Source organism: Aegilops tauschii, chromosome 5 (genome assembly GCF_002575655.3).
Source record: "Aegilops tauschii subsp. strangulata cultivar AL8/78 chromosome 5, Aet v6.0, whole genome shotgun sequence".
In the NCBI taxonomy this organism is placed as follows: Eukaryota; Viridiplantae; Streptophyta; class Magnoliopsida; order Poales; family Poaceae; genus Aegilops; species Aegilops tauschii.
Genome location: NC_053039.3, coordinates 550653681 through 550671224, shown reverse-complemented (window position 1 = coordinate 550671224; position 17544 = coordinate 550653681). Strand labels below are relative to the sequence as shown.

The following is a 17544-nucleotide window of genomic DNA, read 5'->3' as shown; positions in this document are numbered from 1 at the left end:
TAGGTAAACATATGTAAGAAACTTATGAACGAGCTGATTTGGCCTTATTTGATTGGGACAATGCTACACCTATGTAATGGGTTAAGAGGTAGCTTTTGATTAGATGAATCAGGGAAGAGGGACCCACCCAATTAAAATCAGGGGGGATTTATTGATTAGGCAGTACTCTGCGCCGGCGCACCGGCGCAAAGTTTCGGCCGGTCCAACTCGAGCCGCTCGATCTGGACGCGCGGGACCGTCAGATCTGTCCCGCACCCCCTTTCGTCATCCTCCGCACAGGGAAAAAAGGGGGGGGAAGCGAGCGCCGCCACCGCCCGCGGGATCCCGCACGCTAGCCCCCGCTGCCCTCCTTTGGACCCTCGTTGCTTCTGCTCGCCGCCGGTGCTCGCAGCCTAGCCGCCGCCTGGCGAAGCAAAACGCCACCCGCCTTCACCGCCACCGGCGAAGCAAAAAATGCCGGTTCCAGCAAAATCAAACGACGGTTGGAGCAATTTTTAGGCTGGTTCCAGCAAAAATCGAAACAAAAATAAAAGGGGGTGGTAGCAAAAACTCCTGATGCTTCGAGCAAGGCTCTGGTAGTAGCAAAATGGCAACTCCTGTAGTAGCAAAAAATCCGAGACGGTTGCAGCAAAAAGAAAGCCATCGCCGCCTGGTGGATGTAACAAAAATTATCTTCGGTTCCTGGAAAATCAAAAAATGATTGTAGCAAAAATTGTCTTTGTTTCCAGCAAAATCAAAGCATGGTTGTAGCAAAATTGACTGGGAAAAACAGGCTATGTTATGGAGATGGATGTAGCAAAAAATCACAAAACAAACAATAGTAACAAAACCCAAAACGGTTGTAGCAAAGTGGTTCGCTGGTTCCAGCAAAAAATCACCATGATAGCAGATTTGAGGTGAGTGGGTGGTAGCAAAAACATGGGTCCGTTCCAAAAAAAAAGAATATGGTTCCAGCAAAAATTCAAGCTTGTTCCAGCAAACCAGAAAATTAGTGCTAATTTTTTTAAAATAATACATTTTTTTAAATTACAGAAATAATACGCAGAAAAAAGAATTTACAAAAATAATACACCGTCGGCCCACTGCAGGCCGACTGAGCCCAGTCGGCCCACAGCAGGCCGATCGGCTAGCAGGAGGCCGACTGCAGGCCCGGCTGGCACGCGGCGGCATGTGGTTGGTCGGGCCACGTCGCGAGGGGGAGGTAGTGGGCTGTCGGCGTGGTGCGCCCCTGTCGGCCTGCCGCCCGCCGATCGGCCACCTGGTGGCCGACAGGGTGCTGCCCACCTGACGTGCTGGCCGGCCCGGCCTTATCCTCTCCTTCCTCCATTCTTCTTCTCCCGTGGCTCATTTCTTCTGTGTTCTTCCTCCTCCTCTCTCTACAGAAAAATGGCACACATTTGTACACCTAAATGAGCTACATTTTCGCGATTTTGGCACCGTGAATGGGTTCAACTCATTTAGGGCAGCCAAAAGAGGTGTCGATCTACTGACGGGGTAGCTCGTGGTGGTCGTGGTGAGCATTTTGGTGGAGGTGGTGGTGGTGAAGTTGGGGCAGTGTGGTGGTGGTGAAGTTGGGGCAGTGTGGTGGAGGTGAAGCTGTTGTTTGTCGTTCTTCGTTGGAGCCGGAGCAGCGGCAGTTTTTCGTTTGTCGTCGTTCGTCGTTCGTCGTTCGTCGTTCTTCGTTCGCACGCACGCTTCAAGGGTATATTTCAGCCCACATTTTATTTTTCGTAGGTGCTCCGGTAGTATACGTAAATATTGTTATTTGCCCCGGTAGTATACGTAAATATTTGTGTGCAATTATTGTTATTTGGCCCAGTAGTATACGTAAATGTTGTTATTTATCCCGGTAGTATACGTAAATATTATTCGTTCGCACGCACGCTTCGTTCGATGTGAAATTAAATTTGTGTGCGATTATTGTTATTTGCCCCGGTAGTATACGTAAATATTTGTAGTTGCTACGGCAAATATTCGTAATATAGTTGTAGGTGTGTGAATTGTATTAGTTGTTAGTGGGGATAATAAGTCGTTGCTTAATACTTGACACGTACACAGGTGCGTGATAAGAAGTTGGAAACATGAATAAAAAGTTGGAAAGAAGAGACAAGTTTTTTTTAAAGAGTTCGGGTCGGCATGTGCATAGCATGTCAGTGTGATGGAAATTTAACAAGCAAACAAAAAATGAGAAAAGTAGAACTACATGTTGAAAAACGTTTCAGTCCGTATCCGATGCCAATATGAAGCGGATTACCCGCTAACCTTTATTATGTGTATTTTCTAAAGTTTAACCCATAACAAGCAATGCCACACTGTTTTTTTTAAACAGCCACGCTGTAGTTTAACAAAAAAACTTCGGATAAAAACTTCTTGAAGAATTTTACATGATCGTAGAAATAAGACGCATGCCTTTTTCTAAATTATTCTTAACATAGATTAAAATAAAAAATACATCAACATGGGCCATATAATTCAAATAAACTGAATTATCATATTTGTCGGTTATATTATTATTATTATTTGAGGCCTATTTATTATTAGTAAACATGGGCCTATTTATTATATTATTATTAAAACAAGAGTCAAGCAACTCATCATAATCGTCCACATAGATTAAATTATATTGATCGTGAAATTTACTATGGTCCTGGTAATATATATATATATATACATGTCTAATACTTGTATTTCGTTGTTGAAAAAAAAATAGGTGAGTTGAGATGTCCGATGTAGTGAAGTTGAGATTTTACTATGGTCCTGGTACTGTCCAAACAAATGAGTTGGGAGCAGATTTGAGTGAATTTACTCACATAGAGGTGGCAATCAGCGCACCACAAACATGGTCTGTTAGTCAGTTGAAAGAATGGATTGCGGCAAGTTTAGGTCTTGATACTGAAACACACACCGTCGGTGTTCATGCATTGTGGACACGGTCAAGTTCAAAAATTTACTTTTATTTGAGGCCAATAGAGGGAGACTCCGATTGGGTGCGGTAGTTACAAGGTTGTGAACGAAGGGGATGCAATCCTGTTGCTTTAGTGCTTCCCGTCGTGAAGGAGGTCACTGCACATGAAGGCGAGGGTGGCTACGAAGGACAGAGCAGTCATGTAGAAGGAGGAAATGCTTATGGTTACGAACAAGGATAGAGCAGTCAGGTAGAAGGAGGAAATGCTTATGGTTATGAACCAAGGCAGAGTAGTCAGGTAGAAGGAGGAAATGCCGATGGTGATTACAATGGCGAGGTGGACGCTGACGAGGTAGATGGGCACATGCAGAACCAGATGGAAGAAGAAGACATCGATGTTGAAAGGGGTCATGCCGATGATTCTGACGAGTCAGATGAAGAAGAAAATGCAGAGGAGGTCCCGAATCCTGCATGGTGGAATCATGACTTATCATCTGCAATGGCCGTGAATGATGGACATGATTCAGCCTGGCAATATCACCAGAACAATATTGCGACGGGTGCTATGTATCCGAACAAGCAAGCCCTGAAGGATGCAATAATTAATTGGGCAATGTCCACGCAAAGGGTTTTCAAAGCTGAGGTGTCCAGTCAGAAATTCCTCACAATGGTATGCAAGAACGCAGATTGTCCCGCAAGGGTGCACGGCTTTCTCCCTAAGTATGGCACAAGTTGGGTGATAAGTGACTTAGTTAATCACACTTGTCTTATTCCCTGCATCCCTCAAGATCATGCCAACCTTTCATCCACTCTTATTGCTCGATTGTTTTACGATGAGATAGTGCAAGGCAAAGCTATGGAAGTGAAGACAGTGCAGACAAAAGTGTTCGCCAGGTTGAAGTACAGAATTTCTTATGGCAAGGCTTGGAGGGCTAAGCATGCAGCGCTTGAGAGGAGATTTGGTTCTTATTTTGATGCATATGACTCTGTTGTCCACCTCCTCCACACCCTGCAGCAGCGGAATCCAGGCACCTATATCGATATCCAAGACATGTTCATGCCAGAGTTCCCAACTGTGAGGGTGTTGCATCATCTCTTCTTCTCTTTCGGTGTATGCATCGAAGCTTTCAGGCATTGCTGACCGGTGATATGTGTTGACGGTACTTTTTTCACAGGCAAGTACAAGGGTCAGATCCTGACAGCCATAGGTCAAGACGGCCAAAATCAAGTCGTCCCACTGGCATTTGCTTTTGTGGAGAGTGAGAACATTGAAAGTCGGACATGGTTCTTCAGGCAGTTGAAAATATCAGTTGTGAAGGAGAAGCCCAATGTGTGCATCCTTCATGACAGGCATGCAGGTATACTCAGTGCGATAAGGACACTGACAAACCCAGGCCCTGAGGAACAAGTTCCATGGCAGGACTTGCAGAGCCGTTGGTGCATGCGCCATCTCGGGGCTAATTTCTTCTCGCAGTTTAGAAATAAGAACCTGATGAATCTGTTCAAAAAACTCTGCAAGCAGAACCAGTTATGGAAGTACAATTTGATACGTGACAGACTTAATGTGTGCACGCAGAGACACGTGAGGGACAGGAAAGCTGCAAGAGATGCAGCGATGAGGGCACATGTTGAAGCAGTAGCTGCACAGTTGGCAACAGGAACAACGGCCGTGGAGGAGGAGGCTGTTGGGCTATGTGACCTGCCAGGCTTTGACCCACCTGGTACTAGGAGAAGGCTCGGGAGGTCGATTAAAACCTTCGAGCAGTGGATAGAGCATGAGCCTCTGGAGAGGTGGTCTTTGCTACATGACACACATGGAGCAAGGTACGGTGTCATGACAACGAACCTCGCGGAAACATACAACTTTGTCCTCAGAGGAAACCGGGCATTGCCACTTACAGCCATCGTTGAGGGTATTTTCTATGGCACCGTCAAGTATTTCAGAGACAGACGTCAAATAGCAGAGCAGCATATCTTGAACAACCCAAATACACGGTACTGTGAAAGAGTCACGAAGTACATGGACAACAAGATGCAAAAAGCTAGGTCACACACTGTAGTCGCCATCGGTAATCAAGAAAGAAGGTTTGAGGTCCGCTTAGCCAACAACAAATTCGGATGTGCAAATGAGTTGAGGACGCATGAGGTGAAAATTGGCAATGAAGCCTGGCCAACGTGTGAGTGCACATGCAATAAACCGAAATTGCTTCACCTACCTTGCTCACATGTACTTGCTGCTTGCGGGCAGCTAGGAATGGACGCAATATCGTTTGTGTCTCCATATTTTCTGAAAGAGGCTGTCCTCAATACCTGGACAGGTGAGCTGATGGGTTTTTGATCAATGGGTAATTTCAACAGCGTCAACCCCGTTGAAAGGCGTTACATTCCAAACCCAGAGCATATGCGTACAAGTAGAGGCAGACGGCAGTGTCAGCGCATCCGAAATGATATGGATGAATCTGAAGCAGGAGGTCCGACTAGGCAATGCATTCTATGCAATGAATTTGGCCATAGGGACACTAATTGTCCCACTTTCGTCACTGGACGTGGACGAGGCAACCGGGGAAGAAGAGGAGGTAGAGGCAGTAGAGGAGTAAGGGCGAGAGGAAGAAGCTAAGCTAGCACTAGTTTGTTCTGAATTTGTATTAAGTGTGGTGTGGCACTATGTTCTGAATTTGTATTAAGTGTGGCACTATGTTCTGAATTTTTATTAAGTGTGGCACTATGTTCTGAATTTTTATTAAGTGTGGCACTATGTTCTGAATTTTTATTAAGTGTGGCACTATGTTCTGAATTTGTAATAAGTGTGACAGTATGTTCTGAATTTTTATTAAGTGTGGCACTATGTTATGAATTTTTATTAAGTGTGGCACTTTGTTCTGAATTTTTATTAAGTGTGACACTATGTTCTGAATTTTGTATGTGCAGGAATGTCGGGATTGTGGTTGCTGAATGGGGACATTGATAGGGGTCATCGTGCTGCGATATGGTATGAGCGCAAGCTTGAGCCTCTGGTCACTCGCACTCCTAAGGAAAACTGGAAGATACACTCAGGATGGCTTCAGCGGTACGTGCTTTATTAATTTGCATACTGACATGCATATTAATGGTTGAAATGGGAGACACTAACTGAAAATTTCTCTGATGAAGGTTGAAATGGGCCGGCCTTTTACCTTTCGCGCGTCTGGTTGAGTCTATCCCGGGTGAGAAACGCCTCGCCATCGATGGGTCTTTGCTGAGCTGCTTAGTGGACCGTTGGAGGCCAGAGACCCACACGTTTCACTTCAGATGGGGAGAGATGGCTCCTACTCTGGAGGATGTGTCACTTTTGCTCGGACTACCGTTGGCAGGTCATGCCGTAGGACCGTTGGACGCACCGGCTGGTTGGGAGCGAGCTCTTACAGAACGTTTTCACGGTGTTTTTCCGGATGCTCCGGATCCGGTATGGGAGCATCATGGACCTAAGTATGAGTGGTTGCTAAATTTCCGGATAATTTCCCCTACCTATTATCTTCAAGTTATCGCGCATAAAGTTTTACAGAAAATAATTGCGGCTTACTAAAACTTTCTCTTCACTTAATGTAGATCCAGAACTTTCGGGCGCCGTTGACTGCGGAACAGATCACTCGGAGCCTCGAGGCCTACTTACTGTGGCTTTTCGGCAAGGTGATGTTCACGGAGAACCATGTCACCACTATTAGCGCCCTCTACATCCCTATGGCACTCGAGATAGCGAGCGCTCAGACGGCGGATCAGATCAGACAGAGGAGTTGGGGTTCGGCGGTGTTAGCGGCTACATACCGAGGTATGTGCAACGGTTGCCAGCTTACATCGAGAAAGCCAGCCCTTCTTGGATGCCCTCTATTCCTACAGCTGTGGTCGTGGGAGAGGTTCTCTATAGGGCGACCAGATGTACGTGTTCATGAGCCTATAGACGCCATGTTTGATGTTGACGGCATCGACATGCCTACTTTCGGTCTGTGTTGGACTCGTCGCAAGGTATGCACCGTGTTGTAGTTTAATGCAACTTTTTCTGCACAAGAGATAGTTCGATGCTAGCGGCTACTAACTTTTATTCTCTGCAGAGACGCTTTGCTAGTGATCAGACCAGGAAGGCATACACAGCATTGAACGAGCAGTTCGATGCGTACACCGGGGTCATCTGGCAGCCCTACACGGAAGCAGCCATACAAGCGAGATACCCTGCTGGTATGTCTATGCTATGCACAAGGGACCGAGATTACTGGATGACAAAATCTAAGATCATCTTCGATGTCTTCGTCGAGGAGATGGCACAACAGAGGGTTATGAGGCAATTTGGTCTTCTGTAGTTGGAGCTACCTCCCCCTATAGAGAACCCGGTGCCAGCACACATCCACAGGTATTAACCAGTTTTTTAATGTTGCATTTTCTTTCATAGTACTCCATTCGAAGCTTTAGGTAATTGTTGAACACACACTACAATTTTAGGACGACAAGGAAGGGCATGAACAGGACAACTACTGACTGGCTAGTTAGACTAGAGCCGTATGTTATAGAATGGGAGACAGCAAACACAAATCTATGGCACGAGAATCACAATTTCGATCTCGATGAATTCAATCTCTATTTGCGGCGCTACATGACCGGAAAACGGTTACGCATTGTTGAGTACTCCCACCCAGAGGAGTTACCGGATCCTACTCCGTCGGATATGTACCCGAGCTATGATACTTCGGGCTCTAGGCAGTACGCGGTAAGATATTTTTTCTTTACGTAATGTTGTCACATACTTTGACGTGCAAGAGACAGACATTATTAATCATCATGGAAATTTGCAGGCTACCTTGACACGCGAACTGTACGACGACGTGACCACCTTTGGACGATCACTATCGTCTGGACCTCTTCTTCATCATCGTCCAGTGGTACAGCCCTTCTTGGAAAGAATTCAGAATAAGATACGGACTGTGTACGAGGCTATCACGTGCACCCGGAGAACCGATTTTGTTCAGCACGAGCAGGAGCAGCCGCGTCACTCCATGCACCGACATCAACCACGTCCACGTCTAGCACAGCAGCCGACAACCAGGCCACCCCGTCCTGACCAACCTGGCAGTTCTACGTGGCACCCGCAGCACTATGGTCCCACGTCGAGCTTCGTGTTTTCTCCACAGCCACAGCAACACGATCCCTCGTCGAGCTTCGTGTTATCTCCACAGCCACAGCAGCACGGTCCCTCGTCCAGTTTCGTGTTTCAGCCAGAGCAGACGTCACACCCAGCAGGTATGTGTCTTCATATTTATTGTTTTCAATATTAATTGACGCGACCTCATTCTTCATGATGAAACGTTCCATCGCGTAGGGGCCTATGGATATCAGGCGTCTATGTCGGCATCACATGACACGTGGGGGAGTGATCAACATCCCGAGGACAACATACAGGCTCAGATGTCGCAGCACACCCAGTGGATGAACATGTTTTCGACTCCTCCACCAGGCCCCACACAGGATACACAGCATGACCAGGGAGAGTCTGAGATTCCTCCTCATCACATTAGGGCACCCGACAGGTTGGGATGGACCCCGATTCCAGATCCGCCTCCCCGGCAGGCCAGACGTCGTCACTGACGCTTCTATCTATTAGTAGAGACATTACCATCTATTTCTGTGTAAGACTTATGTCTATTCTATGTATGAGACAAATGACTATGTACTTATGTACGAGACATATGTCTACTCTATTTTAGTACTCTGTTATCGGAACTACAAGATCATATTTAGATAGAACATAATATTCATACAACGAGACATTGCAAACAATTAGATAGAACTACATCTAAATTAAATGGCACGTAACTGAACTCACAACATACAGCATAAAAACTACATGAAGTCATCATCGTCATATGTTCGCGCCAACTTTTTCCCGCCATATGTCCGCGCCAACTTTTTCCCGCCACCCGTTTCCCGCCACCCGTTTCCCGCCAACCCTTTCCCGCCATACCGCAGTCGTTCTTTCCCGCCATTTTCTCCTCTCTACCTATAAAACCCCCTTCAGACGGAGCTGGATAAGCATTGCAGTGTGCTGGTGGTGAAGTTGGGGCACTGTGGTGGAGGTGAAGCTGTTGTTCGTCGTTCTTTGTTGGAGCCGGAGCACCGGCAGTTTGGTGGCCGCCGTTCGTCCTTCTTCCTTCGCACGCACGCTTCAAGGGTATATTTCAGCCCACATTTTATTTTTCGTAGGTGCTCCGGTAGTATTTGTTAATATATTTAGATGTCAACTAATTAGTTGTGTAAAAATGTGTAGTTGCTCCGGTAATAATCCGTCCTATATTTGTTAGTGGGGATATTAAGGGCTAGGTTAGGTACTCAATGCGATTTGTGTGTTGCAGATGGCTGAGGGTACTCAGTGGGTGCTTAGCCCTATTGTTCATGTCCAAGGCTTGTCTCCAAGTGTTGTGCAAGTTAGTGAAGTGGACCTCACTTTTGATTGGTTGAAGACTAAATTCATGTTGAAGCAAGGGTTGAAGGAAGACGATTTTGTGTACTACGTCAGCAGGAAGCAGTCAGATGGCCCTGGGGAAAGAAAATTGATTGACATAACTGATGATGGAAAGATTCAAGAAATGCTGAGCGAATGGGAATGGAAAAGGGTTGTTCAGTTGCATTGCTACAGGAAACCGAGTTATATGTGATGAATTTGTCATTCGAGATCCGCCTCCCCGGCAGGCCAGACGTCGTCATTGACGCTCCTATCTATCAGTAGAGACATTACCATCTATTTCTGTGTGAGACTTATGTCTATTCTATGTATGAGACAAATGACTATGTACTTATGTACGAGACATATGCCTACTCTATTTTAGTACTCTGTTATCGGAACTACAAGATCATATTTAGATAGAACATAATATTCATACAACGAGACATTACAAACAACTAGATAGAACTACATCTAAATTAAATGGCACGTAACTGAACTCACAACATACAGCATAAAAACTACATGAAGTCATCATCGTCATCCTCGATCGATGCAGAACTCTTGCCCTTCGACGATGAAGAACTCTTGCCCTTCGACGATGCAGAAACCTTGCCCTTCGATGATGAAGAACTCTTGCCCTTCGACGATGCAGAAACCTTGCCCTTCGATGATGAAGAACTCTTGCCCTTCGACGATGCAGAACCCGGAAGCGGCGGCATGAAGATATCATCTTCGTCCTCGCTCTCCTCAGTCCATAAACATGGATTATTTGCTGCAATCCTTCTGAAAGTTTCACTCTTTGGCACCACTACCTGCTTCCACCTGTCATGCAACCTAAGAAGTTCTTTACGTACCTCCTCATAGGTCCTTTCAGGCCACCCAGACCTACGTAATTGGTGAGCCAACTCATTCATTATGGTGTCACTACCGGTGAGTTCGTCCCATGGAACCATCCTATTATCCATCCTAAAATCGGTAGCTAGCCTCAGAAGAGTCCTGCTCATCCCAGGGTGAAAACTACGATCGAAAGGATAATGGGACATCTCAACTACACTACACTGCAATGCTTATCCAGCTCCGTCTGAAGGGGGTTTTATAGGTAGAGAGGAGAAAATGGCGGGAAAGAACGACTGCGGTATGGCGGGAAAGGTTGGCGGGAAATGGGAGGAGGGAAACGGGTGGCGGGAAACGGGTGGCGGGAAAGGGTTGGCGGGAAATGGGTGGCGGGAAAAGCGCAGTTTGGAAATGTCGATAACTTTTAAAACAAATGTTCATCACAATGGAAAAAGGTTCCCTCCTTTCAAAAAATGCATGCAATTTTTTTGGAACATATGAAAAGAATGTTAAACAATGTTTGCATAATGTAAAAGAAATGGTTCGTGCCACTAAATGAATGTACGTCACCTTTGCTGGAAATATTCTCGTGTTTCCAAAAAATATCCATGACATTGTAAAAAATGGTACTCCCTTCATCCCATAATATAAGATGATATTACAATCAATATACTCACATATCACGTGGGTTAACAAATGTTTAGATGGATCATGACATTTTAAGAAAATATTCGCGTGTTTCTAAAAAAAGTTTGTGAAAATTTCAGAAAAGCTATACAATTTTAAAAAATGTTGTGTGGTTTAAAAAAATGGTATTTCCATTAAAAATGTATTTGAAGAAATGTTACCATGTATTCATAACGTGTTAAAATATATACTTTTAAAAAATATCATCATGTATTATTAAAAATAGGCATGCACCAGTCGGCCCACAGTAGGCCAACTGAGCATAGTCGGCCCACTGCAGGCCTATCGGTGTACTGCAGGCCGACTTGATCTGGTGGCCGACAGCCCAATCGGCCAGCAGCAAACGGATGGGCCACCAGTCGGCCTGCTGTGGGCCGACTAGGCTCAGTCGGCCTGCAGTGGGCCGATGGTGTATTATTTTTGAAAATTCTTTTTTTTGCGTATTATTTCTGTATTTTAATAAAAAAATGTATTATTTAATTTTTTTTAGCAAAATTAGTAGTAGCAAACTTACAAATTTGGCGGTGGTTCCAGCAAAACCAAACGCCTGTGGTAGCAAAAATGATTACTGGTTCCAGCATCAACGGATGCCGGTTGCAGCTTTCCAGTCGGCCGGTTCCAGCAACGAGGTGTGCCGTTTCCTCCATCGTTGCCCCAGCCGGCACCGGTCTCTGCCATCGCACACCATGGTAACGCAGCGGGTGCACGAGCTTGCATCACGGTCGTCCTGCCCTTTGCACGCTGCTCCAATATAAACGGAAAGAAAAGAAACATCAATCTTGTGCTTGAGCCCAACCTCATGGGATCCATGGCGGACTGCACATGGCATGAGAGAAAAAAGCAAAAAAGCACGGACGAGCTCACCCCTCTCATGGATCTATGGAGGAAAAATGTTGCGCGGAGCAGAGAAGGCAACAAAAACGAGCTCAATTTCATGGGGATTAGGTGTGGATTTTGGAAAGAACACAGGAAGGAGGAGGAGAGATTGAGAACTTGGGGACTGAAGAGCGAGCAGGACGAGGATGCCTCGTGTGGTTTCCAGAAAGAGCGAGGGGATAAGATGGAAGTGGTGGGGTTAGAGATAAGTTCTGTGGTGGGTGGGCTAGGCTGCCCAGCGACGCGAGCGAGGGGACCGGCCGAACGCTCGGCCGGTCGACCGGCTATAAACGTTTCCCTTATTGATTAGGGTTGGAAAGAAACGTAACCATACGTAGACTTTACGTACGTTTAGCATTATCGATTGGATTGATAGACAAAAAGGCCCAGGCCCACCTCACGGAACTCAGGGGGAAGGGGGTTGATTACTTGAGGAAGGAAGGAAATGTAAGTTTACGTAGGTGTAGCATTTTAAAAATGCAAGCCAGAGACTATACTTTTCCCAATTAAGCATTTAAAAAAAAATCCAGCCATTTTGTCAAGGTGGGGGGGGGGGGGGGGGGGGGTGTTGGCCTCAGACGAAGTCATTCGAGTGACACATAGGTGCTAACACAAAAAGGAAAGATGTACGTCCTTCTATTCTTAGAGATAAAAACATAGCTTATCTTCATGCTTATGCCCTCTAATACATTATTCTTGTCATCCCTGATGATCAATTTGTTCAACGAATAGTTTCTTCACGTGTCACGCGAATTATATCATTCCATTCGTATTGAAATGTATTTTGCAGCAGTGTAATTTATACTCCCTCAAACTGCGTCAATTAATTAATTTAGATCGAAGGGAGTATGACAAAGAATTTTAAAATTATTAATAATATTCCTTGTCAAAATTTGAATCATCGGGCACCATGTAAATGGAGGATGAGTAATTCCTAACCTGGGTGTCCATCCATCATCATCGAGCCCACGGTCTTCCGTAGACCGTAGTGGATGTCGCTGCTTATCTAATCTAAACTGCTAAACTAAATCCAGTTGGCGTGGTTGGGCACATGCAACAGACTGATTTCCACGACCTGATCCACCGCCGGCGGCGGCGATGATTGGTCAACGGGCCGGAGGTAGCATTTGCATTTCTTTGTGTGATCAATTAAGCAGTTGGCATTAAACAAGCACGGTTCTAACATAATCTCTGGCAGGTCTGACACGCAACGCGACACTCAAGTGGAGCCGTGGAGGGGTCAAGCTCATTCTTGATGACGCCGTCCCTCCATGTCAGTAAAACTGTCAAATGCGCGTATTCCCTTTTTTTTTGAGTTGTTTGGATTACTTACCACATGTGTCACATGGTTTCTTGTTTTCTTCATTTTGTTTGCGCGTATGCCTCTTCAAAGAAAACGGCCCGACGCTGTCATATTGCTTTTGTTCTGTGCCACACAGTCGGCAAATAGGGGTGGCGACGCCTCAACCAAGCCTCTAATGGACCGGCCCAGTCTGGCGCTCAGTAACACAGCTTTGACTTGTCTTTTTCCTCTAAGTTTTTTTCTAGGAAAACCTACTGCTAGACTTTTTAGACTGATCTAAATACGAAAACCTATTTAGCGCAATGCAAAAAATAATAATTAAACTTCAGTGTGTATTTTTAGAAAATCAAGCATGTATTAGAAAGAAAGTTCACATATTGAAAAAATGTTTATTTTAAAAATAATAATTCACCATGTATTAAAGAAAGTTCAGTGTGTATTGAAAAAATGTTCACCGCATATTAGAAAATTCTTCACCATATATTACAAATAACTAAAAAGACTATGCAAAAATAAAAATAAATGGAAGAAGAAGAAACCAAATGTGAAAATATTAAAAAGTAAAAATAAAAACCAGTGCCGAAAACCAGAGAAGGAAAAAAACACCCAGTGAACGTACATGCTGCTAAGTTGTCGGTGCACCTCCATCAGCTGCGGTGAAGGCACCCTTATTTGCCGCATGCGGGCATCACATAAGTTCCAGCAACGCCATATCGTATTTGGCACCTCAAGTTAAAGGGCATTTCGCAATTGACGCCCCCCCCCCCCCCTACATGTTGGCCTTGGTCTATCTAAGTTTATTTTTGTTTATCACTAGTGTAAATTTTGAACGTTCAGTCGTTTTTTCTGCACATTGCTAGAGTGGTGCGCCCCGTCCGCCACCTTCCTCCAAATTTTGATTTTCCTCCCACCATGGGTTTTGGACGGTTTTCGCATTTTCCTTTTATTTTTTATTTTCTATTTCTTTTTTATGAAATGTGTGCTTTTTTTTCAATTTCGTTATCTTCTCTCAAATTCATGAAGTTTTTCCAAATTAAGTAAACTTTTTCAATTTTTTTCATTACTTCCTTTTTCATTTTATTTTTCTTTACTATTTTACAAATGCATGCATTTATTTTTCAGTTTTGTGATTTTTCTCAAATTCGCTAACTTTTTTATTCATTTTTTCATTCCTTTTTTCTACCTTTTTTCAAATGCGTGAATTTTTTTTCAATTTTCTGAAATTTTCTCTAATTCATGAACTTTTTATCTTTCTTTTTTGGTTTTATATTTCTATTTTCTTCCTTTTTTTAAATGCGTGAAGTTCTTTTCCAATTTTATGGAATTATGTCAAATTCATGAACTTTTTTAAAATTCCATTTTCTGCCATGTTTTCATATTTTTATTTTTCCTATATCTTTCAATTATTTATTCAAATGCATGATTTTTTTTTCAATTTTGTGGACTTTTCTCTAAACCGCAAAGTTTTTCCATAATTCATGACCTTATTTTTACCAAATTTCTTCTCTTTTATTTTAATTTTTTCGATATCCGTATACTTTTTTCAAATTCACAAACTTTCCAAAAATTCATGAGCTTTTATCAAATTTATGAACTTCTTTTCAATTTTTGTGAACATTTTCTCCAAATTCATGATTTTTTAAAATTAGTTTTTTTCGAATCTGTGTTTTTTTTAATCCACGAACTTTCCTCAAATGCATCAACATTTCCACCTCCACGGATTGTTTTTCAAAACCATGAACTTTTTACTAATTTGCTCTTTTCAAAATCCTTGAACTTTTTGATACACTTGAAGTATTTTTTTAATTTATGAAATATTTTTAAATCCACAATTTTTGTCAAATTCATTTTTTTCAAAATGTTTAACCTTTTCATATATATTTTTTTCTATTGATGGCAATTTGTAACATTTGCATGTATGGCATTTTGCATACAACCAGAACCTTTTTTTGTGTGTGTATTAAATATTTTATTTTCATTAAAGATTTTGATTTTATATTTGTTTTCATATTCAAATTGACGTCCAAATACTGCTAGATGTAGCACGAAATTTGGCTTATTATATAAGAACAACATGAGCACCACATTTCGTGCCAGACTTGACCGTCGGTTGACAAAGATTGGACCCCATAGACATGAGCACCTATTTAGAATGTCGATATATCAGGAATACACAATTTAGGTGAAGAAGTGGGGGAGGGGTCGAGATGAGATTAGGCGACTAGCACCACCGACTTAAGAAAATCTTCTTCCTTCCTCCGTCTTCCTTTTCACATGGTTGATGAGGACTTCTTGCCAATAGAAGATGCCCAGGAGCTACCTAGGACCTAGTATAGATGCTCTGCAAAAGTAATTTGATAGAGACTCACTGTGTGCGACATAAATGTGTGACAATGTAGTTGAGAAAAGAGGAGAAATTCATCCTCCACGTGACATGGCTTGGTTGTTTCTTCACCTGAATGTGTTCATCTCATCCATTGTCCTCTTGAGCCGATGGCTTGGTCCAGAACGCAAGGATTCATCGGACTCAACGATGTCGACTGGCATCCATTTTTCTCTATACATTTTCTTCCGATGTAAGTTTTTCTCTGTAGGTACTCCTTTGTGCGTGGTGCGGCTTTATTTGTGGTCGGGGGCGACAAGGAGGAGCACCGTCGGGCTAGGGACGGCGATGAGGAGCCCTATCGTGGCCGGAGATGACGAGAAAGACGAAAACGTGAAGAAAAAAAGTTCAAGGGATTCTCATCTGTAACATCCCAAATTTTTAATTTGGAATTTTATACATAGGTCATTCATGCATATCATATTTTATTGCATTTCATTTTGCGATCCTCGAAATTCTAAGCAACTCAAGGACCCTCGGAGAGAGTTGGGGATTTCACGTTTTTCATATTTGACTTTTATCAAATATTGAAACAAGGATCACTTTGGTTTTACTTTATTTTCTCTCCGAAAATATTTGATATTAAAATATATGAGAAGAGATAATATGACTTCTCCAAAATAAATGAAATATTGGAGGAAAAATATTAAAATCAAATATCTGATTTTATTCGGATTTTATTTGAATTAGGAAAAATTACGCGTTTTTCAAAATTTCATTTTAGGCCCAAATAAATGTTTACCTTGTCCGGCATATTTTTAGACGACGGGGAAAATTTATTTCGGGATTTTTGGAGTCCGTTTAGTACTCTTTTTCTTTCTTTTTCTGCGCGTCGGAATTATTTTTTAGAAAAGAACAAGAAAGGAAACCGACCTACGGTATCCGGCCCGGACTCCTCCCCAGCCCCTCCTTATAAGACGGCCCCCTGCTCCCGCAGCCCACCGCCACCGCCAGCCCACCCCGCGCCCCAAACCCTAGCGCCGCCCTAGCGCGCCGCCGCAGCCAGCCGCCTCGCGCGTCGCGCCGCGCCGCCGCCGCCGCGTCGGATCTCGTCGCCGTTGACCGGTCGGTTTTCCACGCTTAACCCCGGTTTTTTTATTTTTTCGGTTTATTTCTTTAGATCGGTTTTTCCGTCGGTTTATTTATTTTGCGGACGTTCGTCCGTTCGTTCGTTTAAACGAGCACCGTTCACCCGTTAGTCAGAGACAGCGAACGTTCGTTGGTTAGCCTGTTCGTCAGTTTTTCTTTATTCAGGGTTTTTCGCGATTATTTTCGATCGCGGTTTCTGACCCGATTTTCGTTTTAGTTTATCTTTTCGCTCGTTTATCGGAATCAGGCGATTCAAGCGCCTAGATCTTCGTCTCGAAGCCCTCTTTCTGTTTAACCAACTTGAACAAGATTTTGGTACTATAAAATTTGACTTTATTCCAGATTAGTAATCGGATCTTATTTATTTCGTAGTTGAGTTTCGTTGCTCCGTTTGATTTGATTTTTTTTACAAAACCTCTTAAGTTCAACTTTCTGGTTAGATCTTCTTATTTGAGTTTTACCCGTGCATCTTTGCTTGATTGCTTATGTAGTAGAATTTCCGGAGTGCGAAGCGTGCTACTACGAGTCCCTAGGTTTTGCGGATCGTCAGCAAGGCAAGTAACACATTGATCATACCCCTTTATTACCCAGTTTTTATGCATTAGTTACAACCCTCAAACATTGCATGAGTAGGAGGTGATTAACTTGTGGGTATTGGGAAGTAGATGATGAGGTAGAACCTATTACCTGTTTTAATATCAAACCCTTGGGAGTTACTTCTACGTATGCTTATATTGCTATGCTATGCTCGTAGACGTGGATTGGGTTTGAGTGTATCCATGACAGATGTGAGTTGTTAATTAATGGTTCAACTTAAGGTGGCAACTTTAATACACATCTGGGTGGATTGCTTGTTTGGGCACCTGGAGAATCCAGTGTTGTCCTAGGATATCCCCGAGTACCCGTGTGATCATCCTACGGTCCGCCACCCAGGCTCAAAGGGATCATGAGATTTTTCATGCTAGAAACTTCCGTGTGCAGCCACAAGCCATTATGGGCTC

General features: G+C 43.6%; 2 long non-coding RNA genes across 2 annotated transcripts; one reads left to right on the top strand and one right to left on the bottom strand.

The window, feature by feature from the left end:
* Nucleotides 1–24: 24 nt before the first annotated feature.
* Nucleotides 25–11926, bottom strand: LOC141022640 (uncharacterized). Its single transcript, XR_012183792.1, has 3 exons — nucleotides 11757–11926; nucleotides 11407–11633; nucleotides 25–649 (listed from the first exon to the last, which is right to left on the bottom strand). It is a non-coding gene; the product is annotated as an uncharacterized lncRNA (long non-coding RNA).
* LOC120965428 (uncharacterized) lies at nucleotides 6514–7878 on the top strand. The gene is made up of 4 exons (XR_005758380.3): nucleotides 6514–6904; nucleotides 6991–7286; nucleotides 7376–7640; nucleotides 7726–7878. It is a non-coding gene; the product is annotated as an uncharacterized lncRNA (long non-coding RNA).
* Nucleotides 11927–17544: the final 5618 nt, after the last annotated feature.